A 17,486-nucleotide genomic window follows, 5' to 3' on the forward strand; every position below is an offset into this window, starting at 1 on the left:
CGGGAGCAGGCAGGAGGGAACCCCAAAGGGCAGAAGGGGAGCCCTGGGGATGGGGGGAGAACTGGAGAAGCCCCAGGGGACAGAAAGTAGGGGGGAAGTTCAGAAGGGGGTGGGGGGGGACTTCTTACATTTCAGTCCTCCAGGCCCCTTCTGGCCTTAAGTGTTACTGCTCCAAACTCAAGCTAGCTAACATGGATCAAAATGTGTGTAGTTCACAGCATAAAGTGCACAAGGCCCTGAAGCTTGCCATGAGAAATTATGAGAAAAAATTGTCTGTGAATATTTTACCTTAAATGAATATGCATTTGGAAATATTGATTACTCCCTTGTGTGCAAGATACAGATGATTAAAAAAGAATATTTGAGGAAGGTACATGAAATGTTATACAATGCCTTTTATTCGATCAGCTCTATCAGGAGCAGAACACCAGACTGATGAGATGAATCTGTACTGAGAATACACGGGGGGAAATGCAGGAGAGCAAATTCAAAATTGAAGTGACAACTTGGTGCTGTCAAAAGATTATTGTACTTGATATGGATCATCGGATGAAAGCATGGGCCAAATTCAGCCCTGCTCTAAGTAGATGGAATATCTATACTGCCCAAAGAGAAGAAAGTAGACACAGAATCATATATTCCCTCTGTACTTTGTGGCAAGAAATAGAATATGTACTGACTGTGTTATCACTGAAGCTACTGATAGCTATAAGAGATAAAAATACAGTGTGGAATGAAAACTTTACCCCCCTAAGTACTGTGGTAGAAAACCTGCAATTAACTTAAAAATGTTCTATTTTATTAAGGCTTGTTTAGTATCTTTAGCGGCATTTGTTTCAATATTTTTAGACTGACATTTTATTGTTTATTTTATTACCCCTTGCTACAGATTGCGGATATTTTGGTCTGTCTCTGTATGGTAATTCCTAATGTTCCACTGAGTCCAGGTTCTTGCCTACATGAATGATCCAGTGTAGATGCTTTGGAAGAAGACATGTTCCTGCCATAAAAGGCATCTAATTATGACCTGCTAAATAGATACAGTATTGACTATCATATAGTTACAAGCCAATTGAATTTGCTGCTGGCAGTTGAAAGAAATTGGAGAGGAGACAATGAAGCAGAGGTAAGCTTATGGAAAACCTATTTTGAGATGTAATTAGTTCCAATGCAAAATCAGTAGGAAGAGTTTAACCAGCTGGCCATCAGAGACAGGATGTTGTATAGCAGCAATCACCAGTTGAAATGCATGGAGATGTAAAAGGAGAGAGCTTTTATTCACTGTATAGAAACATAGTGAAATTCTGAAGTCAGTAGGTATTTCCAGCTTTTCAACCATGCAATATAATATCATGTATTTTGAAACAAATATATTATCCTTTGCCCATTTATTGTTTGAAATATACCTCTGAGTGCATCTTACTTTGAGATGATATGGGGTACAGATGATGCATTGGCAAATAGCATAGATCCCTTAATATGGGACAAGAGGATCACTCTAGAGTACTGCACTATGTGTAGGGAATAATAAAATACTTTGGGTTGTGTTTTCCAATCCATCAACCTCTCATTGCCTGCTGCTTTGCACTGCTCAGAGGGTGCCAAAGAGATAATCTGAGCACAGCCAACCAGCTGAAAATTCCTCTGGGGGAAGTCTCAGTTGGTGTAATCTTGTGCCAGCCATCTATCCCACTATAGAACGCATGTCCCCTGAGGGATGTTGTATTCTATCACTGCTCAGCTGGCCACTGCTCCCCATGGAGTCATATCCAACTGGTTTAAGAAATAACAATTTTGGACTATACTGACTTAGATCAGTGCTGGTCTACAGACTCAGGGACTAATTAGTGGCTTCCATGATATTTCCTCACCAGTGAATGGTTCAATCCTTTAGCTATGGTGAGTTTCATAGAATCATAGAAAAGCACGGTTGGAAGGGATTTCCAGAGGTCATCTAGTCCAAGCCCATCTGTACAAATCCTATACGAACCCTGTATAAATATGTACAAATCTATTGTCTAATCTATTAGTGAAACTATATAGTCAACCCTGACACAACTACAAAACATAACAGCCTAACCTGCCACAGATAAGGAAGGAGATAACAGCAGTGTCCTGCTGCTACAAAGATTGTTAAAATATGCACAAGAGATCCAAGGAAGAGGGTCATGGCCACAGCTACAGAGGAAGGAAGAGAGCCCCACAGCCTGGACCAGTCTGGACATGGGGTAAAATTCCTTCCTGATGCCAAATATGCTCATTGGGCTGACCCTGAGTGGAAGGAACAGATCCTCTATCCATGAGTCTCTGGTTTTAAGTCTCAGCAGGAGGATTGGCATGCCCCAGTCAAAATCCCTAACCTTGGCTGCAGCCATCATCCAATGCTTCTGAGAAAGGCAAAACATTAATCCTCATTTTCTGCCATAGTACAAAGCATAGATACCTGTGCTTCCAACCCTTCAGTCTTTTTCTCCAAGGTAGACACTAGCTTGCAGGGAGGAAGTCGAACATGCCACATGCCACAGAAGTCACAATCACTGATTTGGTTTCCATTTATGCCTCCTTTGCTCCATGGAGGACCGTAGGGTATAGAAAAAGAAAGTAAAGGGGAAAAAAGTGAGGAAATCCTCACTTCCCCTACTGTCCAGAAATACACACACCTGTGCACCATACAGAAACTTTTGCTCCATGGCTCTTTCCTGCAGTGAACTCCCAAGAAAAGTCCCTCTATTTGCTGTTCCTTTGTTTACTGTTCTCCCTGTTTGGAAGAGGCTGCCTTTTTCATATTATAAATCTTGGAAAATCTATTTTAAATGGGGCATTTACAGATTTGCATCTTGTACAGAAAAAAGGAATGAAAGACTCTTTCCAAAATAATACATGACCTATCTACCTGTATGCAGCAGCTTGACTGAGGAAAGAAATCAGACCGGCACAAAAGTTTCCAAACACATATTTTTGAAGGGAAGGGTATTTCAGAATCAAGAGCAGTACTCTAGATTCCTTAGATAATTGCATCTGTGAAATGATATCTTGCATCCAACCTTAAATGATTTAAGCTATATCAATAGAGTTATAGTCTTTTAAACAGCCAAAATAATTTAGTCAGGAGAATGTATAAGCAAAGCTTTGTGAACTGAGCAATAAGCTCATTTTAAATGCTGAGACTCTGGTGAAAATTCTCTGGGAATGTCATGAAATATTCAAATGAGTAGTATAATCAGTATCATAGGTCCCGTATTACTTATTTTGACAGTGCATTTATTTTGTGCTGTCACATGGCTACAATTTTCCCTTTGACACAGACCATAATTTTAAGGTTTTTGCATTAACAATCCATGTGAATAATTCATATGAACAGGGAGCTCATACCTGTAGGAAATTTTGTTTCAGGCTGTCTGCAAACTCACTGCATTAGTTATATTTGGATTATGTTTTCAGGGTTTCCTTTGAAGCCAGAGGGACTAAAAACACATTTAAAATAAAATTGAAGCACCTTGGTAGCACCTTGTGCATCAGTGAGTGAAATACAAAGCAAATTATATAGTTTGAAATACATTTGGCTACAAATATAAGTCTGAGAGACCAGTGCTTCTTAATGCTGATTCAGATGATCAGTAATAATACGTTTGTAATAAAATCTTGGACCCTTAGGAATAAATGGATCTATTGTCATTGGGGCCAGGATGTCATTCTATGGGGAATGGACTGGAGGTAAAGTTGTTTCCCTAGTCTCTTTCAATTGAAAATATAAAGTGTGTGCATTAAAGAAGGTGAGTTTTGCTTAAAGAAAGCTACTGGTTTTAATTTTAAGTTTATGATCCTAAGTTACTCCATTGTCAGTATATGCTGAATTGTTTCATCTGAAAGTCTGACCCACAGTCTTTACTATAAAAAGAAAAAAAAAACCCACCTTATTTAGTAACATGCTAACAGGAGTCTCTGCTCCCAGCTTGCCAGTCCTTTTCTATAAAAGAAATAACACTCTCTGTCTCTGCCTGCCTGCTGACAGAACTGCTGTGAAAGGTCTCAGTCTGAAATCATACTGAAGGTATGATTTCTCACTTTTAGTTGCATGTTTCACAGAAATGTTAGAAGGCACTTTAGAACATAGAGGTGGGAATCTCACTGGCTTGGGAAAGGCAGAGGAGATGCAGACTCTCTGTTAACAAGGGACAGAAAAGAGAAGCTACTAGAGTAATCATCTACAGGAGAAAGCTTCAGAACACCCTGATGTACCACTGTTGTGGAGTCCTAGAAATTAGAGCAAAAACCCCCTGCTAGATTAACTGGTCCATCCTAATCTGTAAAGCTGTAAAATGGTTTCTCCTGGGACAAACATAATGTCTTTTTGAAGCCTATCTAAATTAATGACCAATGTTCTGTAGTAACTAGATAGCAGCAGCCTTTAAGAAAGGCTCTTGGGAGAAGCCTCTCTCTATGTGGGAACAGATAAGATATCCAGATATGAGGTTTTGATCAGGTGTGTCAGTACATTTTCATTTTCAGTTTTATTCAAGTACCTATGGAATTCAAATTCACAGATTCAGCCTCTAGACAGTGCTTCTGAATTCAAAAAACACAGTTAATTTTTTTAACTGGCAGAGTCTCCATCTATCTTGACAGGGCATTTACAAACAGTTTTTTGCTTTAAACCAGGGCTGTCAGACATATGACCCAAGGAGTCATTTTCTCTGGCCTGTGGGTTGGTGGCAGGCTGTATAATTCAGGGGTGGGACAGCCAGGAGGCATGCCCACAGAATCCAGGGCTACACTGGGTATGCTGAGCAGTGGCAGGGGCATGAGTGAGGTGCTGTATCGATACAGCTGTAATGTGGCCAAATTGGAGCCCTGGACCCACCCAGTCCCAATCTGAGGGTCAGGAGAATTCATTTCCTGAGGCTGCAAGGAAACAAGTGCTACCTGAAGTGAGTCTGGATCAGTACCATGGCCCCAAATAGTCTTAATGAGGCAGTCAGATCAGCCAATCCGTTGAGGCCACAGGCAACAAGTCTCACCTGCTCTAGCCTTTGAAAGCTAGTCCCAGCCTGTGGTACTTTGTCTGGAACTTGCTTCTGACCTCCTCGTGCTTTCTTGTTCAACTTTTTGGATCTCTGGCCTTGATTCTTGGCTTGTCCTGACTTATCTATGGTTCCTGATTCCAGTTATGACTCTTGGCCCACACTGACCTCAGTTCTAGCTTTTAGTTGACCCTGACTCTGGCTTCTGACTCCCAGCTCCCTGGGAGCCCAGCCCGTGGATTTGTTTAACAGAACATGGAACAATGGTCTCAAGTTGCAGCAAGCAAACTTTAGGTTGGATATTGGGGGGAAAAAAATCTCACTAGGAGGGTGGTGAAGCACTAGAATGGTTACCTAGAGAGGTGGTGGAATATCCATCCTTGGAAGTTTTTAAGGCCTGGCTCAACACAGCCCTGGCTAGTTGGGGATGGTCCTGCTTTGAGCAGGGGGTTGGACTAGATAACCTTCTGGGGTCCCTTCCAACCCTAATTTACTATGACTGTATGTATCAGATGGCTTTTCCTGACCACCCATACCCTGGTTCCTAACAATAGCTCTGTTTGGCCACTGCCACTAGGTTTGATATTCTTTGAGCTGTGCATTTGTACCCCATTGCTACTTGGCTCATTGCCTCCATCACTGGCCCCACTGCTAAGGGTTAGAAAATGATATTTAGAGATTTGCTTTTAGGAATAGGCTAATAGGTAAAGTAGATATGCATTAAAAGAATGATCCAGGGAAATGGCAAGGGTTAATTGGTTTCTAAAAGTCTGTTTGTGAAGTTTCACAGCCTTCAAGGCAGACACCATGTTTGAGGCCAATGGACAAACAGGCTGGGAAACTTGCACAGTATTCCCTGAAAACCCATAACAAAGATAGACTTGGCATGTTAGCACCAAGTCATAGTGCCCAGCTGTAAAGCCCCTGGGATTTCTGGTTTTGCAGGACAGGCTAAATTAGGAGCCCAGGGTTGCCCAAATTAAGACACCATTAAATCACCAAATTAAGATATATCCATACAATCCATTTGTGGAAACAAAGGAATCTGTTGACAGGACAGAACACAGACAGTATGAAAGCCACAGGGAAACCAATCAATGTTACCCAAAAATTAAGAGTCATCTGATGAGAAAAGGAATACAAAGAAAGAAAGAAAGAAAGAAAGAAAGAAAGAAAGAAAGAAAGAAAGACTTTTGACTTTTAAGAGACCTTTATTCCCCGGAGGGTGATGACTCGGAGCCAGTCAAAAGCATGTACAAGGATGCCCGAAGCTCTGGGCCTCGTGGACAAGGCCTGGGCTCATGGCCTGCAAGGCCTGCCCGTACACTCTAGACAAAAAAAAAACCAACCAACACAACGAAACATAAGGACTATTTACAGTATTTACAGTTCTGCCAGCAGGGACACCCATGGAGGCCTCCGGGGTCGACCCGCACGAGCAAAAGTCCAGGGCCTCGGCCCGCTCGACGCGTCTCTGCGGCTTGAGCAGCCGGTGGCATCACAGAACGAGGATCAGGCGTCCCGCCTCGACCCGGCACAGCACCCCCTCGAGGGCCCAGCGCTCCTCAAAGGCGGGCACCGTCCGCCGGAGGACAGCGTGCTCAAACTCGAGCGAGAGGCGGGCCCGCACCAGCAGGCGGAAGAGCTGCAGGGCGTCGACCATCCCGGTGCCGCTGAGCTGGTTTCGCCGGCTCTTCAGGGTGGCCATCTTGGCCTGGCCCAGCAGGAAGTTGGCCAGGCTGACCGTGGCCCGCTCGGCCGCCCGGTACGGAAAGGAGTGGACGTAGGCGTCTTCGGAGAGGTCTCGGCCCAGCACCCGAAGCAGTGCGCCCAGGGCGGCAAAGAGAGGCTGCAGCCGGGGGCAGTCGAGGAAGGCGTGGAAAATGTCCTCGTCCAGCACCCCCGGGCAGAAGGGGCAGGCCGCCGAGGCCGCTGGCTCCAAGTGACGCACAAAGGTGCCGGTGGCCAGGATGCCGTGCACGAGCCGCCACTGCAGGTCGCCGGTCTTCTTGGCGATGGGCGCCTTATACAGCGTGCGCCACGCCGGGGTCCCGGGCCGCGCCAGGCGCCGCCGCCACGCGGTGTCCGGGCGGCCGGCGAGCACCTGGGCGTGCCGGGTGCGCACCACCCACATGTAGAGGCCCTTGCGGGGCAGGGTGCCAAAAGGGCAGCCCGTATTGCTGCTGGGGGGCACCGGGAGCCTGAGCAGCGTGTTGGGCCGCTCGGCCAGCTCGCCGGGTACCGCTGGGATGACGGGTAGCGGTGGGAAGGCGTCTTCTGCGGCGTCTGCGGCGGGGAGGGGCCGGCGAGTCTGGAGATGGGCTTCCAGGGCGGTCGCTGCCTCCGTCGGGAGGGCGGCCCTAACGGCCCGCAGAAGCCGCCCCGCGGTGCGGACGGAGCGCATGGCCAGCCGGGCAGCCAGGGCCTCGGGTGACAGCCAGTCCGACCGAGCGGGGTCCAGGAGGTGCTCCAGGCGGGTGGAGCGCGCCTCGACGAGAGCTGCCGTGAGGCTGGCGGAGGCCAGGCTCGGCACGACACGGTGCAGGGCCGGGTTGTGGACCAAGGGCTCTCGAAGGAGCTGCGGGAACCGCAGGTGCCTGGCCTGGGGACAGAGATGGAAGGCCGCCCGCCAGGCCCGCACCACGCTGCGGTAGAACGGGGGAAGGACCGCCCCGTTCAGGAAGGTGAGGTCCAGTTGAAACAGCTCCCGGTCAAAGCCGAGGCCCCCCACTCGCCGCAGGAATCGGCACGCCAGCTGTCGCCACGGGAGGTGGCCCTCGGTGTACAGGAGCCGCTGGAGGGCCTGCAGCCGATAGGCGGCCACCCTGCTGGCCAGATCGATCAGGCCCTGGCCCCCCTCGCCGGTGGGCAGGTAGAGGGCAGCTCGTGGGAGCCAGTGGCGTCCGTCCCACAGGAAATCGACCAGGAGCCGCTGCAGTCGCTCCAGTAGCTCCGGCGGAGGGTCCAGCACCGCGCAGCGGTGCCACAGGGTGGCCGCCGCCAGGTTATTGATGACGAGGACGCGCCCCCGGTAGGAAAGGCTGGGCAGGCGCCAGCGCCACCGCTGCAGGCGGGCCTCCACTCCCTCCTCGAGGCCGTCCCAGTTGCGCGCCATGAAGGTCGTCGGCCCCAGGAACACGCCCAAGACCTTGAGGCCCTCGCGGCGCCAGGCGAGGCCCCCCGGCAAGTCCGGCGGAGGCCTGCCAGTCCATGCGCCAAGCAGCAGAGTGTCACTCTTGCCCCAGTTGATGCGGGCGGAGGAGGCGCGCTCGTAGGCCCGCTGGCAATCTGCCAGAGCCCGCACGTCTTCCCGGGTGGCGAGGAAGACGGTGACGTCGTCCGCGTAGGCCGACAGCCGGAGACGAGGGCCAGCGGACGGGCCCGTGGCCGATGGCAGGGCCACCCCACTCAGGCGGCGGCGCAGCGCGTGTAACAGCGGCTCGATGGCCAGGGCGTAGAGCATGCCCGACAGCGGACAGCCCTGGCGAATGCCCCTGCGCGCGGGGAACGGAGCGCAAAGCACCCCGTTCACCTTGAGCAGGCTGGAAATGTCCCGGTACAAGACCCGGAGGGCCCCGGTGAAGAGGGGCCCAAAGCCAAAGGCCTCCAGCGTGCGGAAGAGGTAGGCGTGGCCCACGCGGTCAAAGGCCTTCTCCTGGTCGAGAGAGAGGAGGCCGACGTCGAGGCCAAAGAGCTCGCTAGCCGTGAGCAGGTCCCGCAGCAGGAACAGGTTGTCTTGTATGGTCCTGCCCGGCACGCAGTAGCTCTGCTCGGGCCCGGTGAGAGAGGCCATGACCGCGCGGAGGCGGGTGGCCAGCGCTTTGGCCAGAATCTTGTAGTCCGCGCACAGCAGGGAGACCGGCCGCCAGTTCTTCATGTAGCCCAGGTCTCCCTTCTTGGGCAGCAGGGTCAGCACCGCTCGGCGGCAGCTGATCGGCAAGACCTTGTCGGCGAGGCTCTCCTGGAAAACGCGCAGGAGGCTGGGGCCGAGGAGAGGCCAGAAGGTCTTGTAGAACTCGGCAGGCAGCCCGTCGAGGCCCGGGGCTTTGCCGGAGGCGAGGCCGGCCGTGGCGGCCGCCAGCTCTTCCAGGGACAAGTCCCGCTCCAGCTCGCCGGCCTCCAGGGCATCGAGACGCGGTAGGCCCTCGTGGAGTTCCCGCGTGGCCTCGGGGCACGACGGCTCGGCCGCGAACAGGTCGCGATAGAAGGCGACGGCACGTTCGCGGACTTCGCCCGGCTCTGTAATGACCCGGCCCTCAGGAGTCTTGAGATGGTCCAAGGCTTTGCTCGCTGCCCGCCGCCGCTCCAGGTCGAAAAAGAAGTGGGTCGGGGCGTCGGTTTCCACCAGCTCCTGGCAGCGGGCGCGGATCCTCGCGCCGCGGGCCGCGCTCTCCGCCAAGTCGCGCAGGCATTTCCTGCGGAGCCGGAGGCTCTCGCTCAGTGCCGCGTCGCTGCCGGCGGCCAGCAGAGCAGCCTCGAGCTCCGCCACGTCCTCCTCCAACTCCCGGACTCGGCGGCGCGTCTCGTTCGCGGCCAGCTGGGTGTACTGCTGGCAGAAGGCTCGGGTCTGGACCTTGCCCACGTCCCACCACAGCTTCCAGGAGGAGTGGCTCGGTCTCGCAGCCTCCCACCTCCGCCAAAAGTGGGCAAAGCAGTCCCGGAAATAAGAGTCCTGGAGCAGACTAATGTTCAAACACCAATACGGTGCCCGTGCACAGGCTCTCCCCGGCAGGCTCAGTTCGCTGAAGGCCAGGCCATGATCTGATAGACCCGAGGGAGCGATGCGGCTGCTGCGCAGGAGTGGCAGGTGGTGCCTGGTGATATAAAGGCGGTCGAGGCGAGCCATGGTGAGACCGCCGGCACTCGTCTTGGCCCAGGTGTACTGGCGCGCATCGGGATGCAGGGCTCGCCAGACGTCCACGAGGTCTGCCCCCTCCAGGGCAGCTTGCAGCTTGCGAGCGGAGGGCAGGTGGGGCTCAGGCCCTGTGCGGTCGAGGCGCGGGGCAGTGGTGCAATTGAAATCGCCCCCGAGGAGGAGCAGGTCATCATCCTCGCTAGCGTCGCGCAGGAGGGCAGCCAAGCTCTCAAAGAAAGCGACCCTCTCCTGGCCATCGGAGGGCGCGTAGATGTTGACGAGCAGCAGACGGTGTTGCGCGAGGGTGACGCGGACGGTCAGCAGGCGGCCGGGGACGACCTCCCGCGGCACCGCCGCGTCAAGCTGCAGCTGCGGCGATAAGAGTGTCGCGACCCCCGCGCGGAGGCTGGTGCCGTGGCTCAGGAACACCTGTCCTCGCCAGGCAGCCCGCCAGGCCGCCTGGTTGAACCTGTCAGAGTGGGTCTCTTGTAGGAAGGCGATGGCCAGCCTCTTCTGCCGCAGGAGCTCCAGGACGGCCTCGCGCTTCACCGCGTCTCGACAGCCGTTGACGTTGAAGGTGCCAATGGTTGTGGCTGCCATGGGGGTGGGTGTGGGAGAGGAGGAGCAAAGCAGAGTGCCGGTGGAAGAGCGAGCACCCAAGAGCAGAGCAAGGCAATACAGACAGGTCAGGGAAGGCCTACCGTGCCCTACTCTAGTCGAGGGACCCGCCCAGGCCCCACTCCACTCTCACCCTCTGGGCAAGCTTGTCCAGACGGTAGGCCATCTGACGTGTGCCCCGATCTTGCTTCATGAGCTTGACTGCCGCCCTGGCAGCCTTGACAAACACTTTGGGGTCCGCACACCACTGGGTGATGTGCCCCGCTACATTTTTCTGCCCCTTGGTTAGCTTCAGCAAGGACAGGAGTCCCCCATAGTCAGGAGAGACCCAGGGGGGCTCCGCCAGCTTGGGGTGGATGTTGCCCACGGAAGAGCGGCGAGGCCGCACCCCCGGCGGGAGCTCGCCCGCAACTGCAGCGTCGACCCCCTCGATGTCCAGGCACATCAGCCGCCTCTCGTCGTCCGAGTCGAGGACCGGCTCCGCGAGGACATTCCCTGTCTTCTTGGGGGGGGAGGGGCCATCCCGCTCACGACGTCTCTTGCGAGACTCCGAGAGCTGGATCTCCATCTCGCTAACGTCCCCATCTGCTCCGGTAGGCTGGGGCGTGACCAAAGGGGCAGCGGGCTCTCCCGCCACCCCCGGGGCCAGGCCACCGGAAGAGAGACATTCGCCACTATCCCTGCTGCCGCCTGACTCCGGAGGCTGGGGGACAGGCGAGGGGAGGGGGACCCCTGAAGGCCCCTCCCCCCCACCCGCTAAGTCTGCCTCGTCGGTGGCTACATCCGACGGGGCGGGTGGTGTGGCAGCCGGAACGGGGTCCGGCCCTGTAGTGGGGGGGTCCTCGGCACTGGCCGAGGAGGGGGCTGTCAGGGATGGGGTGTCCTGAGAGGCCCCCCTCATCTCCCTCTCTTTTTCGGGTGGTAGGGAGGACGCCCGAGCCCCATCATGCGATGAGGCTCCAGCACCGCAGTCCCCGGCCACCCCAGCCACTTCGGCCGGGGCAGGCAGGGGGCAAGGGGAGGCGTCCGCCTCTCCACCCGGTGGGGCTGCCGCACCGAGGGCAGGGGGCGCCACAGACGGGGGAGGGGGCGGCGGGGCCACGGTAGCAGCACCAGCCCCTCGGCTGGACGATGGCTTCCCGCTGGAGACCCCGGTCCCCTGAGATGGAATGGGGGGGGAAGGAGGTCGGGAGGAAGAGCTCCCAGCCTCCCTGGGCCTGCCGCGTGCCCCAGAGGTCGACGCGCCGTCTCTCGGCGCTGCCGCAGGCGGCGATGGTCCGGCCGCCTTGCTCCGAGGGCACTGCGCGGCCAGGTGGGAGGAGCCCCCGCACTTGAAGCACGTGGTCTCTCCCACAGACAGATAGATAATAAACCGCCGCCCCTCGAGCGTGAGGCTCAGGGAGCGAGGCAGCGACTGGGGGCCCTCCTTGAGGAGCATGAAGACCTGCCTCCGAAAGGACAGGACGTGCTTGCCCTGAGGGTTCTTGTTTCCCATCGGCAGGCGGCGAAAAGGACTCGCGGGAACCCCATAGGCCTCGAGTCCCCTGGCCAGCTCCCGATTGGAAACGTGCGGTGGGACGTTGGAAATCACCACCCTCACTGCCTGAGTCTCTAGGGGCGTGACGGGGTAGTGGATGCCCGCAATGTCCAGGCCCTCCGCACACACCCTGTCAACCAAGGCGGGCTTGCTCAAATAGATCATCGGGACCGTGTTCACGCGCCCCGCGTAGCGGATGGTACGCCATCCCAGGAGGGCGGCCAGAGCCTCCACGCAAGCCTCGAGCCCCACATGGAGAGGGGCATGAACCCTCAGGCCATGAGACAGTGGGAGGTCCTGAGAGACATCCTCATGCCAGCTGCCAGGCGTAGGAGCTGCCATTCCTCGCCAGGACAGGGTTAAACTGCGAAGCGCAGCAAAAAAAAAAAAAAAAAAAAAGCCTCAGGCTGACCCGGGGACTGGGACTGGGAGGGGGCTGAAAACGCCCCCAAATCGGCCTGAGGGGGGGCAGAGCAACCCCGCAGGGGCTCAGGGCAAGCCCCAAGGCAGGGGCAGATGGCAGGGACCAAGGGAAGGGGCCCTGGGGGAGGGAGGCAGCAGAAATCAAAGGGACAACTCAGGCGGGGGTGGGGGAGGGGCAGAGGCAAACGAGGCTGCCAGAGCCCAGGGGAAAAAGGCTCAGAAAGTGGGGGGAAGGGGCAGGGGGGGGTCCCCAGGGACAGGGGGGGGAGAGGCAAGGGTTTTTTGGGGGGGGGAGACAGGAAAAGGGGGGCAGGGAGTGCGGGGCAACGAGCTGAAAGCACCTGAGCTGGAGGAACTTAGAAGGGCTTCAGCTGTCGGCGGCCATCTTGAAAGAAAGAAAGAAAGAAAGGGATTTCAGAGTAGCAAAAAGTCCCCAAGTGGGGACTCCGAGGCCACCACAGGCAGAGGGCACATGACTGGCCCATCTCACCCCCGCCATGAGGACAGGAGACCTCGGCCCTTAACCTCCAAGACTGCTAACATTCAAGAAAGAACCACAGGGTGAAGTTTGTGTACTGGCCAGGCATGCCTTTCTTCTGTGAACCCTGGAACTGATAGATAAATAGAATCAGGGGGTTATTTTGTTTGCCTTTCCTGCATTACTCTTATCTGATATCATTGTGTATCAATACAATATCAATACTAGCATCCAAGATCAAAGATAATAAAATGTTCTTTTTCAAATATATAGGGAGGATGAAGAAGGCACCAGGAAATGTGGGGCTCCTGCAAGATACACTGGGCAATCTGGTGGTTGTGCCAGAGGAGAAGGCAGACCTCTTTAACAAATTCTTCACCTCCCTTTTCTTGTGCAGGGACCGGGACTCCCCCACTGTGATTCAAGATGGACTCGAGGGGAACGCCTCAAGACCTAAGGTTGAGGAGGACCAGGTTAGAGTGCTTCTGGAGGGGCTGGACATGTTCAAATCAGCAGGTCCAGACGCTATGGGAAACTCTCTTCTTGAGAGCACTGAGGCAGAAAGGGATCTTGGAGTCATCATTGACTCCAAGATGAACATGTGTCGACAATGCGAGGTCATGGTCGGCAGGCAAACCGGACCTTACTATGCATCCACAGGTGTATCTCAAGTAGGTCCAAGGAGGTGATCCTCCCCCTCTACGTGACACTAATCAAGCCACAGCTGGAGTACTGTGTCCAGTTCTGGGCACCCCACTTCAAGAGGGTTGTGGACAACATTGAGAGGGTCCAATGGAGGGCCACCCGCATGATTCGGGGACAGCAGGGCAGACCCTACAATGAGAGGCTACGGGACCTGAACCTGTTCAGCCTTCACAAGAGAAGGCTGAGGGGGGACCTGGTGACCATCTATAAACTCACTAGGAGAGACCAGAAGGGTTTGGGGGAGGCCTTGTTTCCCCTAGTGCCCCCTGGAATAACAAGGAATAATGGCCACAAGTTGTTGGAGAGTAGGTTTAGACTAGACATCCGTAAGAACTACTTCACTTCCAAGGGAAGTGGTGCTGGCTCCTACCCTGGGGGTCTTTAAGAAGCGGCTTGATGCCTACCTGACTGGGGTCAGCTGAGCCCAGTTTTCCTCCTGCCCAGGCAGGGGGTCGAACTTCAAGATCTACAAGGTCCCTTTCAACCCTACTTCTATGATTCTATGATTCTATGAATACCATTTGCCTGTTATCAAATGGAAGAAGTTGTGGTTATTCTGAGGGTTTGGGCTTACCTGGAATAAGTATCTGGTATCTGGGTCATAAATCTAGTGCCAACTGGTGGTGGGGTAAAGAGGAGGGGAAGGAATGTGGCACTGAGCAGGGCAAAGGGAGAACTTTTTTTACCTGCCTTGGGGACCACCACTTCCGCTGCCTCCACTGCTGATTGACCTGGCACAACTGGCTACACTGCCACCAGGTCTGTATTTGACACACGAGCAGCTCCATGTTCTGCATCCAGCATGGGGCATGAGAAGAGTTTGAGACCCCAGCTTTAAATGAACCTTAGTTGTGAGTCCCAGGGCATCTATGAATTCATTAGAGTCCTTCAAGATGAATTCTGATTTTTAAAAAGTAATCATAAAGCATATTTGATAAAAGAATGAAAAGTGTAACTGTAAAGTGCTTGGAACTACAGAAACTCATTAAATTAAATGTATGTGAGGAACTAAAAAACTGTTCTCCTTCCTTTTAAGCATGTATAGTGTTCTGTGTAAGAGTGTCCATTTCTCACACTGTCAGTGCAATGGCAGTGTGGCCCTCCAAAGCAGAGAGGAAACTTCCTGGTTTAGCATAGCTGATGCGGAGGTCCATTTTTAAATGTCTATTAAAAAATCAAGTTTTCTACCTTGCACTTTTGGGGAAAGAAAACACATTTTTAAAGACAAGAACTAGGAAGTATTCATGACAAAGATTAGAGATGCACTCCTCTTGTTCCTCTGACAGATGATCAACATGTGGTTTCTTGGAGTTGGGGATAGGAAGTTGTGTGTGTCTGAGACACTTCCTGACTGATTCACATACATGTTATATAACTATATCACTGAGGAATCAGTGTGGAAAGGAACATAGTTTAGGCCTTAAAATATCTCCATAGGCTCTTCAAATAAGAATATCAACTGTTGCTTGTTTCAGGGGTGTACTTGGTAGCCGTGTTGGTCTGAGACAAAAAGACGTACAAAAAACTAGAACGCTTGGTTCCAAAATGATACCTTTTATTAGACCAACTGGAAAATGGCAAGAAAAAGGTCTAATAAAAGGTATCATTTTGGAACCAAGCATTCTAGTTTTTTGTATGTCTTTTTGTCTCAGACCAACAAGGCTACCAAGTACACCCCTGAAACATGGAAGATGCTGAATTTTAGCCAATTTTGCATTTTAAACTTAATTGCAGAACAACAAGGACTTTTTTTTTTTGCCTCCATGCCTGCCATTTGACACTTCCAGGGAAGGAATTCTACCTGATCAACACATCGAAGAACTACTCAACACAGCTCACAAAGACACTCTCATGGACAGAGAGGGACAGCCTTCCATCTTCAGCTCCCTCTTTGCAAAAATGAAGTTTATTTCCTACCTATGGGAACTTTTTACCATCTTGTTACCATCTACACTTTTCCCAGAGCCTGACGAAGGGACTTTGATCCCAAAAGCTTGCAGAAAAGGACAATTTTCTTGCCATTTTCCAGTTGGTCTAATAAAAGGTATCATTTTAGAACCAAGAGTTCTAGTTTTTTGTATAAATGTTGCTTGTGAAATTTAATCTTTATCAATAAGTCATATTGTTTCTTCTATTCTTTTTCAGGCTTTTTTTTTCATCTTTTTTATGTTTTTGTCAACAGCATCAACTTACTTTTCTATGGTTTTCTACTGTGAATACCATGCTATTATCCTGAACAGAGAAAGTGCTTTGGCTCTGCCAGAAGTTTAACAGAAAAGGAGGATCCTGTCATCCTAACTTTCCACCCATCACAGCTTGATGTTTCTATCTGAGCTTGTTTAGTTCCAATTTTTGACCAGCTGCATCAGTTGAACTGTGAAAGGCAGACTGATTGTTTCTAATTATTGTTTCAATAGTCAGGGTAGCTTTGCTTTGTTGTCAGGACCCTCTTGTGCCTTCCTAAAGCTGTGAGATAGGACAGTGTGGTAATTAGTGGAGGTGAAACAACTTTTTTGATTGAATATTTCACAGCTGTAAACAATGCCCAGCTAGTGTCCAGTCTGTTTATTCGATTACTCCAGAAAGTGTAAACTGTGAAGATTCTATGCATGCAGAGAGATTGTTGGCCACCTGATGGGGCGAGAGAAGATAGTTATTTCTCATAATTGTGACTTGTTTGAAAAGGTAGTATAATTGAGTTACTCTGACCTACTAAAAGGAATGGAGATGATGAGAATTATTTTAATCTATAATGTTGCTTTGTAATGCGCTTGTAAGCTCTGAACTTCAAGGAGACCTTTATATTCAAGGTAAATTTCCAGTGCTCTGCCTTGTGGGAATTACCATTCATAGTTTGTGAGAGTGTATCGTGCTACTACTCTGGCAAGTCACATATTGGCTGGCATTGCATAGGTAGTAAAAACTTCCAATGGTAGTAACTACTTTTGGAGAACATTGATTGTTTGAATGCTGCAGATAAATGTGAACTGAAAAACATGTGTAATGAATTTATAGGATTATTTTTTTCCTTAATTTAATTTCTTGTGTCTGGCTTTCTCTATTCCTATGCTATTTCTAAAATTGTAACAAATTCAATGTAAAACATTTCTAATAAAACTTGTAGCTTAAGTTAGGCATCTTTAAGCATGTTGATAAAGTCAAAAGTACTTCTTTAAATTTTCTGTCATTTCTGATGAAAACCAATTCAAAATTCTGGCAATTCTGTTACCTAGAGTCTCCAGTTTTAGAGGAGGAATTAGATACCTTTTGGTCAGGATGCTATTTCACTTTGCACTCCCAAAGGCTATGTAACTTCCTTTTGTCCATTTGAAATCCTACTCTACATGCAGTGAGGATGCATAAGCACCCATATGACTACTGAGCATGGGCCATAGGCTTTGACTATTTAGAAGAGTTGGACATGTACAAGTCCATGGAGCTGGATGTAATGCACCTGAGCTTGCTGAGGAAGTTGACTTATGTGATTGCAGAGCCACTGGCCATTATCTTTGGAAACCTGTGGCAATTGAGGGATGTTTCAGATGGTTGGAAAAGGGCAAATATAGTGCCCATATTTAAGAAAGGGAAGAAGGAAGATCCAGGGAACTACAGACCAGTCAGCCTCACCTCGGTCCCTGGAAAAATCATGAAGCAGATCCCCAAGAAATCCATTTCTGAGCACTTGGAGGACAAGAAGGTGATTAGGAACAGTCAGCATGGATTCACCAAGGGCAAGTCATGCTTGACCAACCTGATTGCCTTCTATGAGATGACTGGCTCTATAGATATGGGGAAAGCAGTGGACATAATATACCTTGATTTTGGCAAGGCTTTTCATACTGTCTCCCA

At 51.5% G+C, this 17,486-nt stretch overlaps 1 long non-coding RNA gene across 1 annotated transcript in view; it reads left to right on the forward strand.

Annotated features, from left to right (window-relative positions):
• Positions 1–16,775, forward strand: part of LOC109282221 (uncharacterized) — a 75,460-nt gene extending 58,685 nt beyond the window's left edge. The window contains exons 2-5 of the long non-coding RNA XR_009462520.1: positions 890–1,126; positions 13,330–13,405; positions 15,425–15,681; positions 15,783–16,775. This is a non-coding gene — a long non-coding RNA (uncharacterized LOC109282221). The remainder of the gene's footprint in view (positions 1–889; positions 1,127–13,329; positions 13,406–15,424; positions 15,682–15,782) is intronic.
• The last annotated feature ends 711 nt before the right edge of the window (positions 16,776–17,486 follow it).

Source organism: Alligator mississippiensis, chromosome 5 (genome assembly GCF_030867095.1).
Source record: "Alligator mississippiensis isolate rAllMis1 chromosome 5, rAllMis1, whole genome shotgun sequence".
Lineage (NCBI taxonomy): Eukaryota > Metazoa > Chordata > Crocodylia > Alligatoridae > Alligator > Alligator mississippiensis.